The following is a 12260-nucleotide window of genomic DNA, read 5'->3' as shown; positions in this document are numbered from 1 at the left end:
CTTGATTATCAAGTTAGCAGATCATGCGATAACTTAAAAAAAAGAGCAATAAATTTTTTCTTGGAACATTAAATTTGCATTTAATTCAGATAATACTTTGGCATTCAATTATAAATGATTCATCAATTTTTGAACTACTGTTCTGCTAGCTTGATTATCGAGTTAGCAGAACATGCGATAACTTAAAAAAAAGGGCAATAAATTTTTTCTTGGAACATTAAATTTGCATTTAATTCAGAGAATACTTTGGCATTCAATTATAAATAATTTATCAAATTTTTGAACTCCTGTTCTGCTAGCTTGATTATCAAGTTAGCAGAACATGCGATAACTTAAAAAAAGAGCAATAAATTTTTTCTTGGAACATTAAATTTGCAGTTAATTCAGAGAATACTTTGGCATTCAATTATAGATGATTTATCAAATTTTTGAACTACTGTTCTGCTAGCTTGATTATCAAGTTAGCAGAACATGCGATAACTTAAATAAAAAAAAAACAAATTTTTTCTTGGAACGTTAAATTTGCATTTCATTTACACTTAATTATGGTATAGGGATAATTGTGTTCTGCTGAATTTGTTCTGCTAACTTGGTGGACGTAGTTTTGTTCTCTGATTTGATGACTGTCAAATTAAGTAGTTACTCTCTAGTGGATAATATTATCGTTAGCGACTTATATTTTCTTTATTAACAAAACATTTTAAGGCATGAAAATAAGCTTTCCCCTCCTCTATATTTTCTCCTTCGTAACCCTAATAACACAAAACATTCCATGAATGTTCCTAGAATGTACACACAGGACATTGAAAACATTCCTGGAATGTCCCCAAATGCACACGAATGTCCCTGGAAAGTCCCAGGAAAGTGCTGTGTCAGCATTTTAAATATTCTTAGAATGTTCTGTTGGAACATTCCATGAATGTCTACGAATGTTCTTTGGACATTCACAGTCTATTTTTTAGACTGAATGTCTTGTTGGAACATTCCATGAATGTTCTTTGGACATTCACAGTATATTTTTAGACTGAATGTCTTGTTAGAACATTCCATGAATGTCTACGAACGTTCTTTGAACATTCACAGTATATTTTTTAGACATTCACTGAAATATATCGTCAGTAATGTGACAATACCTCCTATATGTTTTTTCATGAGGTTTGCAGGAGACGAAAAACATTTTTTAAGGTCACTTTCTGTTTTCGTACGTATTCTGACTTTTTTTGTAGTAAATAGATAGTTGAATTTACTGCAAAACAAGTCAAAAAATATATGAAAACAGGAGGTGGCCGAAACAAGTTTTTAGTCTATCTTACAAATCTCTTGAAAAAAACAGATAGGAGGTATTGTCACATCACTGACGATATGTGGCCATACCAAATAATACATCCTTGATAAATATAAACATTTTTATTGCAAAAAATCTTTACATACATTTTTTAATGTAATTTACTGACATTCCTAAATATTATAAAAAAATGTGTCACATTTGCTTTGTAAACCTTTCTTTTGCTTTTCGTAGCCACATATTCCGTTTCCTTTCTGGTTTTTTGTAGACCACTTCTCTCAGCTGATTCTAAAAGAAAATAAATTAAAAGGTAATTTTTCTATCCTTTACAATTAACAATCAGAAGAAATATTATTTACAGGTAATAATACGCATAAATAATAATAATAAAAAAATAAATATTAAATAATATTTAAATAAATAATAAATAATATTTAATAAATAAAATAATAATAATGAACATTTTGTATTTTGACAACGACATCCGATGTGGAAGTAGAAACCTTAATAAAATTATTTTTTCAAGTAAATTGTGGCTTATTTCCCCATTAGAATAGTTAATTACAAAAAAGCCACAAAGAAATAGATTTTTCACAAACAAATAAGTATTTAGTATTCATTATATTTATTGTTTTTATTATTTACTTTAATGTCCTACTGGTACATTATTTGACAAATAATGACATTTCGAAGTCTGTTAAGTACGATATAACGCCCTTGGGCATTAAATTTAAATAACGACTTAGATACTGTCAAGTTGACAAATATCAACCTAAGTAAAACTATGGTTACCACAATTACGTTACTACTGTTACTGGTAAATGTACTTATTTAAAAACTAATCAATTCAAAATTCATTCAAATTTTTCGCATATAAAGAATAATTTAGTCGGACATTAAACGTTGAAGGCACCACAGGTATTATAATAATAACGCTTTCGGTCAACGTATATCCCTCAGGACGAAGGCCCTTGTTAAAAACACCATTGACCTCAAGCGTTATTATCCTTATAATACCCTTGGTACCTTAATAACTGTAACATAAGATTATACCTTAATTCTTGTTTTCTATTTCTGATGTTTTTATTTATTTACATTGAATATTAATATGTTTTGTTGTATAATCTACTTCACAATAATTATGTGATATATTTGACTTAAAATGAATTCAAAAATTTTTTGTAGTTGGGCAACAATGTCAACTTAGATCTCCGATGTAGATAATGAATTGCAACAGTATCTATATTGTACGGACTATATTATTAATTAGGTTATGCATATACCTGTGTGACATAAGCTATTGGAACAGCACAGTCTCTCAAACGAACAGATGAAAGTGAAGTTCTGTCAATATCTTTTTCTAAAAAGTGTTTTGAACATACTCCTCTATTAACAAATCTGATCTATACTTCATGTCTTCTTCGCAGGATCTTCTGGAAAGCTAAAAATACAAAATATATGCATTACTAAGCATTATTAACAAATTTTAGTTTTAAATAAAAAATATGATTAATGAACTCACAAAATATTATAAAACAGCTTAGAAATTGTTTATTAGTATAGTCGGTTCCCCAAACTCAGACACAACTGGCTAGTGATTTTAGTAGGTAATTTTTTTTGTTTTTGGCCACTTTTGCCAAAATTACAGTAATTATTAACTATTTAGTTATTATTTTTTTTATTTACTAAAATCACTAGCCAGTTGTGTCTGAGACTCGGTAGTACTGAGACTGAGTTTACCAGATCGACTATAATATTCTGTGTATTCATTAGTTGGTACTGCATATTATAGTGTGTGGTCTACCATCCTATTTATAAACGCATACATTAGCAAAAACGCAAAAAGAATTATTTTAGTTTTACAAATCCTTTTGTTATTATCTCTATTTACTATTTTAGTTAGGAATAAGGGAAGTTTGTGGCTTATTCACAATTATTATTAAAATAATAAATGGATATGACCAATTATTAACTTATAAAATAAAAATTCTTCTGATTTATGCCTTTTATTCACTTTGTTATATCTACGTTACTTAAAAGATTTTTTATGAATAGTATTATTAGGGTATTAATAGTATTAATTTATTTTCTGAAATACAGGGCATGCCTTCGTTTACATATTTGCATACTAACCTTTTAATAGGGCTTTTCATTCACACTAATTCACAGTCATTTGTTTCGAGCTTCTGTCATAATTGAAACGTTATTCCTGCAGATTTTTTTATCTACATCTGTTTCTGCTACTCCAACTGCGTCAAAAACAGGACACCATTTTATGCACTATGTTAATAATACTATTAAAGCTATTATAAAAGTATCCGAATTAAAAAAATATTCTTAAAAAGCACAAATAATACAAACTATCCACGGCAAGGCAAGGCCGGGCAAGGTGGCCAAGATGAAATGAAAATGAAGATGCCAAGATGGCCGAAGCGAGGTCGTTGGTTGGTCGTTTTTAGTCACGTGATGCCCTCTCAAGCGCCATGCACAAAAATATATGCACGGCGAATTTGAAAATGAACGCAAAAGAAATAAATATAAATAATGCCTCTCTTGGGTTTTGCATAAGTTATAAGTATTTTTTTATTAACAAAATCGCATTCCAAATTGAATATTCGCGAACAATAATTTTTATTACATTTGTATGTTTATAATATTGTATTAATTGAACTTGGGAAACTCTTTAAATTTGACACTGTAGGCCTAAAATGTCACTTAGTTTGTCTGGTATGTTATAAGTAATGTTGTATCTGAATCTGTTACACGTATGTATTATTTCGCAACTTAAAATATAGGAACATTGGTAGTATGTTCACAGAATGTCTTATGGTAACATTCCAGGAATAATTTAAACAGATGTTCACCGAATGTTCCCTAAATGTCCAGGACATTCAAATATTGATAGAACTTTGGTAGTACATTCCTGGAATGTTGTGTGTTGTTAGGGAAGTATGTAATGGCGTCATGTAATTTGTTAGACTATTTCTGTCCAATTGTCCCTCTCTCCTGTGCGTGTTGTTTTTCTTCGGAAAATGAGTAACCAGTTATGTCCTTTATTTAACTCGACCATCGTACTGACGATCTTCCTCTGGATCTTATAAGGAAAATAAGCTTAACTATGTATGGTTTGTTCAACAGTAAATGGTCGAGTTCAATTAGTGCGGTCGTAAATATTATTAAATTTATCTGACCTGGCCCATTGTTAAGACCCACCCGGAGCGATAAGCAACCGAGGTAGACAGAGTTGGTCTTTTGATAATTAACACTGACTAGACAGTACTCCCATAATAAAGCCTGAAATAAATTTTACCTGAAACCGGGCCTTTTATACTATTATCGGTTAATCCAGGATGTTTATATTGGTAACTAATTGAACTCAACCATTTACTGTTAAACACACATACCTATATATGAAGGGTCCGGTCGTAAAACATGTTAATTAACATTGCCTAAGATTTAAATGTTTTTGCATGAAAAATTTGTTAAGTACCCATATTACAGATTTCAATTTTCAAAATTTCAAAATTTGACTCATAGATGTCACTACCTCACATCGTCAAAATCTGTTAATTGTCTATTATTATGTTTTTTGCATGTAAAACCTGTGAACTGCAGTGAGCACGCTATAAGTGTACTTAACAAGTTGCCTCTTTTATTTTATTTTATGCTTAAAAATGTCGAAAAATAGTGATGTTTCTTCAGCAGAAGAGCCCTTTGAGGGCTCAGATTCGGATCCAAACTATAGTGACGAAGAAAGTTCAATCGAAAGTTCCGATTTAGAACAAGTAAGTTTTTAGGTTAAGATTCTAACACTGCATATAAAATATGTTAAGTGATGACAGATACCACGTTTTACTTGCTATTAGTGATATTTATTTATTATATTAGTAACATCTGTTAAGTGATATGATGCATATTATACAGGGTGTCCCGAAAAGATTGGTCATAAATTATACCACACATTCTGGGGTCAAAAATAGTTCGATTGAACCTAACTTACCTTAGTACAAATGTGCTCATAAAAAAAGTTACAGCCATTTGAAGTTACAAAATTAAAATTTATTTTTTTCAATATATCGAAAACTATTAGGGATTTTTTATTGAAAATGGACATGTATCATTCTTATGGTAGGAACATCTTAAAACAAAATTATAGTGAACTTTGTCCACCCCATAAAAATTTTATGGGGGTTTTGTTCCCTTAAACCCCCCCAAACTTTTGTGTACGTTCCAATTAATTCATTATTGTGGTTCCATTAGTTAAACACAACGTTTTTAAAACTTTTTTGCCTCCTAGTATTTTTTTGATAAGCCAGTTTTTATCGAGATACGGCTTCGTTTTTAATATATTTACATAAAAGTTTTATGGGGGTTTTGTTCCTTTAAACCCCCCAAATGTTTGTGTACGTTACAATTAAACTATTATTGTGGTAACATTAGTTAAACACAGTGTTTTTAAAACGTTTTTGCCCCTTAGTCTTTTTTTGATAAGTCCCCTTTTATCGAGAAATCTATCTTTTTCAAAATATAACTAAAAATGTAAATTATAAATAAATTTTCAGATTATGAACAGGTTTCTATAATCGTACTTAACCGTATACAAATATGTGGTGGATTCTAAAAATATTCAAAATATCTCGATAAACACTGGCTTATCGAAAAAGTACTAAGAGACAAAAAAGTTTTAAAAACGTTGTGTTTAACTAACGGTGTCACAGTAATAATTTAGTTGGAACATACACAAAAGTTTGGGGGGGTTTAAGGGAACAAACCCCCATAAAATTTTGATGGGGTGCACAAATTGCACTTTAATTTTTTTTTAAGATGTTGCTGCCATAAGAATGCCACATGTCCATTTTCAATAAAAAATCGTTAAAAGTTTTCGATATATGAAAAAAAATCGATTTTCATTTTGTAACTTCAAAGGGCTGTAACTTTTTTTGTGTGCACTATTGTATATAGGTAAGTGAGGTTCAGTCAACCTATTTTTGACCCCAAAATCTGTGGTATAATTTATGACCAATCTTTTCGGGACACCCTGTATAACATGTTTTACTTACAGAAATAGCTAGTCATATTACTTAGTACTTGACATTATTTAACATACTAAATTTATATTTTTTAGAATATTAATGTAAAGAAGGGAAGAAAACGAAAGAGACAGATAAACAGACAAAATAAAACAAAACTACTAAAAGATTCTGGAGAGAAATATAAAAAATACAGAGGAAGTGGTGGTGAAGTAAGCAAGAAAGCTGTTGGGCCTCCATGTACATGTAAAAGAAAATGTTTTGAGATAATATCAGCAGATGAGCGCTCCAAAATATTTTCTAAGTTCTGGCAGCTCTCAAGCTATGATATACAAAATACTTATCTATTCGGATGTATGCGTAGAAACAATATAAAACGAAAGACCAGAAAAAGGGATACGAGGAGGACTTCTACTTTTGACTACTCTATCCAATCAAACAACAAAAGTTTAAAAATTTGCAAAAATGCATTTATTTCTTTGCATGGAATCGGTAGAGGTCGAGTGGAATATATTGTGAGTAAGTTTAAGAAGGGTGTTATTGTTCCTGAAAAAGACCGCAGAGGTAGACACGGAAACCAAAAAAGAAAGTATTTGCAAAACGACATTGACGCAGTTCATCGTTTCATAGACTCTTTACCTCGATATGAAAGCCATTACAGCCGACCTGATAACACGGATAAAGAGTATATGAGCCTTGATTACAATATTGAAATATTATATGAAAAGTACATAGAAAGTCGTCAAGCACAAAAACTTGAATTTGTTTCTTCAGACAAGTTCAGAAGAATTTTTACAGGGGACTATAATATTTCTTTTAAAACTCCTAAATCTGACACTTGTGCAAAGTGCGATCAGTTCCAAATTAATATAAACCATTCTAAATGATATAAGTTCTAACCATTCTAAGTTATATAAACCATCCATTGCTAAACGAGGATCCGATGAAATTGCTAGTTGCTTAAAGAAATATTTTGATAAGTTTGATGTTCGTGGTGACACACTTTATGCTGTATCTGATAACTGCTGTGGTCAAAACAAGAATTGGACTATCGTAGGATTTTGGCTACAACTCCTGGCATCTAAAAGGTTTAAAAAAATAATTCACGTTTTTCCACAAGTAGGGCACACTATGCTACCTAGTGATACGGATTTTGCATTAGTAGAAAAATTCGCAAAAACTAAGAATGCCGTGTACTCTCCTAGTGAATGGGAAGCAGTTCTGAAAGGAGCCAAAAAGAAAAGGCCATTTATTGTAACGCCTCTTAAGCGAGAAGATTTTTTAAATTTTTCTGAATTAAGAGAAAATTTCAGCAAATCGAATTTTGGAATAAGCAACTCCGTGAAGCTGGAGTTTAATATTAATAATCCTTATGTCATGCTTTCTTATGACATATACAATGGAATTCCACAATCCATTAGTCTTAAAAGGAAAAAGGGTAGACCTAGTCTCTCAGTGGAAGAAGATTTTAATATAAACTTGACTCAAAAGTATCCAGAAGCGTTGCCCATAGAAGAGTCAAAACTAGGCCATGTGATGTCATGCCTCCAATGGATTCCACCAGTACATCATTCTTTCTACTATTCACTGAAATCCCAAGATTTAACAGTTTAAAATTATTTTTTATGTTCATTTGTTGTTTAAATTCTGTTCATCTCTTGTTTTCTTATAAAGTTTGCTCAAATAAAGTTATCAACTAAACAATTTTATGCTAACTTGACCCAGTGATTAATAACCTGTTATCCTGTTAAGTGTCTTTATAGTTTCTTAACAGATTTTTATTTCCTTAACTAAGACGCATAAAAAACTTGTTAAGTAGCATTTTTTTCTAAAGGGCCTAGCCGGGTAAGATGCTGAAAAGTGCCCCCAGCTCGATTTAAATTCCATATAGGCCACTTTTTAGCACATATAGAGGAACTCACTTTCTGAAATTTTTAGCCCCCTAGGTGGTCACGTGACCCCCCTAGAGCCTAATTAGGCATTTTAGGTTTTTATTTTTTATCTCAGCCGCATCAAGAGCTAGCCAAAAACTTTATTTAAAAAAGTTGTAAGTTTCAAAAAGATCTAAATGAAAATTTTTTTTTTATTTTTTTGGCGGGAAATTCGAATTTTTAGAACAATTTTAAACTTTTAAATACCTCTGAAAAAAAACTAAGACACTCTTTTTTACGAAAATTAATTATAATGTGTATTTTTGCACAATCTTTCATCCTTAATTTTTTCAGATTTTTAAAATTGGTGAAACGTACTTTTAAAAATAAAAAACCGCATTTTTTCGGTTTTTTTTTCGTTTTTTGATACAATTTTATACATATTTTTCAAAAAAGGTAACACTGTCACTAGAATAGGTAAAAACTGAAAAATAATTGGGGTTTCCTTAATAAACATTTTTTGTAACGCCATCGATTTTCAAGATACAGGGCGTTGAAGAAAACAAAATTTTACACATTTTTTACGATTTTGCTGAAACTACTGGCAACATTGTAATAAAACTTGGCGGGATTTAAGAGGTAGTTATTGTGCATGTTTTAACATATAATTAAGGATTTTAAGGATTTGATATTCATCATTGGCGCTCATAGGGGTAATGGTCTGAACTTTTTAAAGAATAAAGATAGTACGCCACTGACATATTTCAAATTAACAATGGTTTTTGAATTTCTCGTTCAATTTGTGACAAAAAATGTATCTTCTTATTTTTTCATCCGACGCGCCATTTTTATTCAAAAAATAAAAGATCTTAACCCTTACAAAGTATTCGAACTTCTAGTACTTTCTACATCTACATAATAAACTCATACATCCATTATTATCAAAATTAATTCGAATACTTTGGAAGCGTTAAGATATTTTATTTTTTGCAGCAAAACGGCGCGTCGTATGAAAAAATGAGAAGATAGATTTTTTATTGAAAATTGGACGAGAAATTCAAAAATGATTGTTAATTTGAAATATGTCAGTGGCGTACTATCTTTTTTTCTTTGAAAAGTTCAAACCATTACCCCTATGCGCGCCAATGATGAATATCAAATCCTTAGTTGTATGTCAAAACATGCACAATAACTACCTCTTAAATCCCGCCAAGTTTTATTACAATGTTGCCAGTAGTTTCGGCAAAATCGTAAAAAATATGTAAAATTTTGTTTTCTTCAACGCCCTATATCTTGAAAATGGATATCGTTACAAAAAATTTTTATTAAGCAAACCCCAATTATTTTTCAGTTATTTACCTATTCTAGTGACGGTGTTAAATTTTTTGAAAAATATGTATAAAATTATATCAAAAAACGAAAAAAAAAAACCGAAAAAATGCGGTTTTTTATTTTTAAAGGCACGTTTCACCAATTTTAAAAATCTGAAAAATTAAGGGTGAAAGATTGTGCAAAAATACACAATATAATTAATTTTCGTAAAAACGAATGTCTTAGTTATTTTTCAGAGGTATTTAAAAGTTTAAAATTGTTCTAAAAATTCGAATTTCCCGCCAAAAAAATAAAAAAAAATTTTTTCATCTATATCTTTTTGAAACTTACAACTTTTTTAAATAAAGTTTTTGGTTAGCTCTTGATGCGGCTGAGAGAAAAAATAAAAACATAAAAAGCCTAATTAGGCTCTAGGGGGGTCACATGACCACCTAGGGGGCTAAAAATTTCAGAAAGTGAGTTCCTCTATATGTGCTAAAAAGTGGCGTATATGGAATTTAAATTGGGTTGGGGGCACTTTTCACCATCTTACCCGGCTAGGCCCTTTCTTCTTGTTAAAATTTGAAAAAAAAAAAAATTAATTTGATAAAAACAATGTCTTTTTATTTTAATATGAGAGCATTATATTTCTAAAATATTTTATTTGACGGCTGATTTCAAACAAAATTATTTTGTTAGTTTTTAGATTCAAAATGTGATAAATCAGTTTTTTTATTTTGTCACTTAACAAGTTTTACAACCGGACCCTTCATATTATAACAGTGCACCCAGAAGAAAGTACGCAGTATTAAGGTTATAAAATAAAACCGAATTATTTAATTTTGCTTAAAATGTAAATTTAGATTATGTGTTGTCCAGTAAAACCAAATTAGCGAAATGTTATATTATACCGTTAACGGGATGGGTACGTATTTTCGGCTGCAATGCTATTCAAATGGGGATTCATTTTTTTCGAATCCTGAAAAAACTAATAAGTATTTTTGAAAAATTTAAACGCAGACTGCTGGGCCCGGATTACGAACACTCGATACGAATCGTATCGGCCATGTTTTCCCATAAGGCGATACGGTAAAACATGGCGGATACGATGCGTATCGAGTGTACGTAATCCGGGCCAAGGACTACGTTATTACTGAGGGCCGAAAATCCCTGAGAACTTCTATAATGTTTATTTTAATAAGTTACAGGGGTGAAAAACTGAGAGAAAATTTAGTGTAATTTTTAATATCAAATATCTCATTCAAAATAAACTTTTTATTTATTTTAAGGAACTTTCGGCCCTCGGTAATAATTTAGTCTTTCATTCTGCGTTTAAATTTTTCAAAAATATTTATTGTTTTTTCAGGATTCGAAAAAAAGGAACACAAGGTCCGTGGTAATATTTTCCAAATCTATCTTTTAGCCTAATAAAATAAAAAAAAGTCAAAAGGTAAATTCGTACGGGTTAAAACAAACTTTATATCAAAGTTTAGGTGGGTACAAAAGATATTTTCAAGAAAGTATCCAAATCATACAAGGGGATCATTGTTTAAATAATTAAAAAGGGGTCATTTTTGCAAAAAAAATACTTTTTTACCTGCTGACTTAATTAACTTATTACTGAACGTCCATGGGATTTTTTCTGCAAAGTTGAAGGGTAAATATTTTACATAAGACTTAGTAAATTAAATTTGGCCCCCTATTTACTTAAATAATTGTATATAAATCTTTAAAAACAAATTTGCAAAAAAACGTTTTTATCGTTTTAAATAAGCAATATAAAATATCTTATTTTACAGACTAAGTTGCACTATGTTACTAGTATTAAGCAAAAAAAAAATTGGTCGAAAAATATTTAATATTTTTTGAGATATTGAATTTGTTTTTTAAATGTTACTATATTTTCAATTGCAAAAACGCGGTTGTTGCCAAAGAAATATTCACCTGCCTAAGATCTCATTATTTTTATTTTTATGTATACTTTCGATAAATGTATTAATAAATTCAAATTTCTATTAAACTCCCCCCTAAAATGGCATTTGAAAATTAATCAAATTTGTTTATAATTTGTTTTTTAATAACGTCGCGGGAATTAAGTATTTTGAAATGAGGTTTCGATAACTGAGTTCCTGGGAATTTTTTACTAATTAACAAAATTTTTTGTCGTTTTTTCTTCTTCTTTTTTTTTTCTTGGAGTTATATTACTACTGGCCATTTTAGAGTTAAATTTTATTAAGAATGTCGAATCTCTGAGTTGTAGATTCTAGACCTAAAAATATTAAGATTTAACTAAAATCTCTTAAATAAAATATAGCTGCTTACTGAGCTACAGGGTGTTTTATTTAAAAATTTAAAAATTATTGTTACCAAGTACTTTAAAACTATTTGACGTATCCTTATCATACTTGGCAGAAAGTGTGGCTATTATACACCCTATTAAATTGTGATTAATAAACTTTTCTAGCTAGTGCCAGAGGCGTACGACAGGGGATAGTGAATGATTGACCCTTCCCAAATTCTACGCCACTGAGTGAATTACTATTTTAGCGAAATTTTTCGATTCTTCAATACTTTGTATGTAAATAAGTTTATTGGTATCGATAAAGTCATCAGTTTGATAGATATTGAAAGTTAAAAATGAATGAATGGATGAATCAAAATAACTATGCCTTTTCACTTTTAACGTCCAATATCTCGAAAACTAATGACTTAATCGTTACCAGTAAGGAGTATATTATTTACACAGAAAGTGTTGGAGAACCG

At 30.1% G+C, this 12260-nt stretch overlaps 1 long non-coding RNA gene across 1 annotated transcript; it reads right to left on the bottom strand.

Annotated features, from left to right (window-relative positions):
• Positions 1-1381: 1381 nt before the first annotated feature.
• On the bottom strand, positions 1382-4229 carry LOC126885021 (uncharacterized). Its single transcript, XR_007698229.1, has 3 exons — positions 3419-4229; positions 2569-2726; positions 1382-1573 (listed from the first exon to the last, which is right to left on the bottom strand). It is a non-coding gene; the product is annotated as an uncharacterized LOC126885021 (long non-coding RNA).
• Between the last annotated feature and the right edge of the window lie 8031 nt (positions 4230-12260).

Source organism: Diabrotica virgifera, chromosome 5 (genome assembly GCF_917563875.1).
Source record: "Diabrotica virgifera virgifera chromosome 5, PGI_DIABVI_V3a".
In the NCBI taxonomy this organism is placed as follows: Eukaryota; Metazoa; Arthropoda; class Insecta; order Coleoptera; family Chrysomelidae; genus Diabrotica; species Diabrotica virgifera.
Note: the sequence above shows the minus strand (reverse complement) of the source record. Positions and strands in the feature narration are given on the sequence as shown.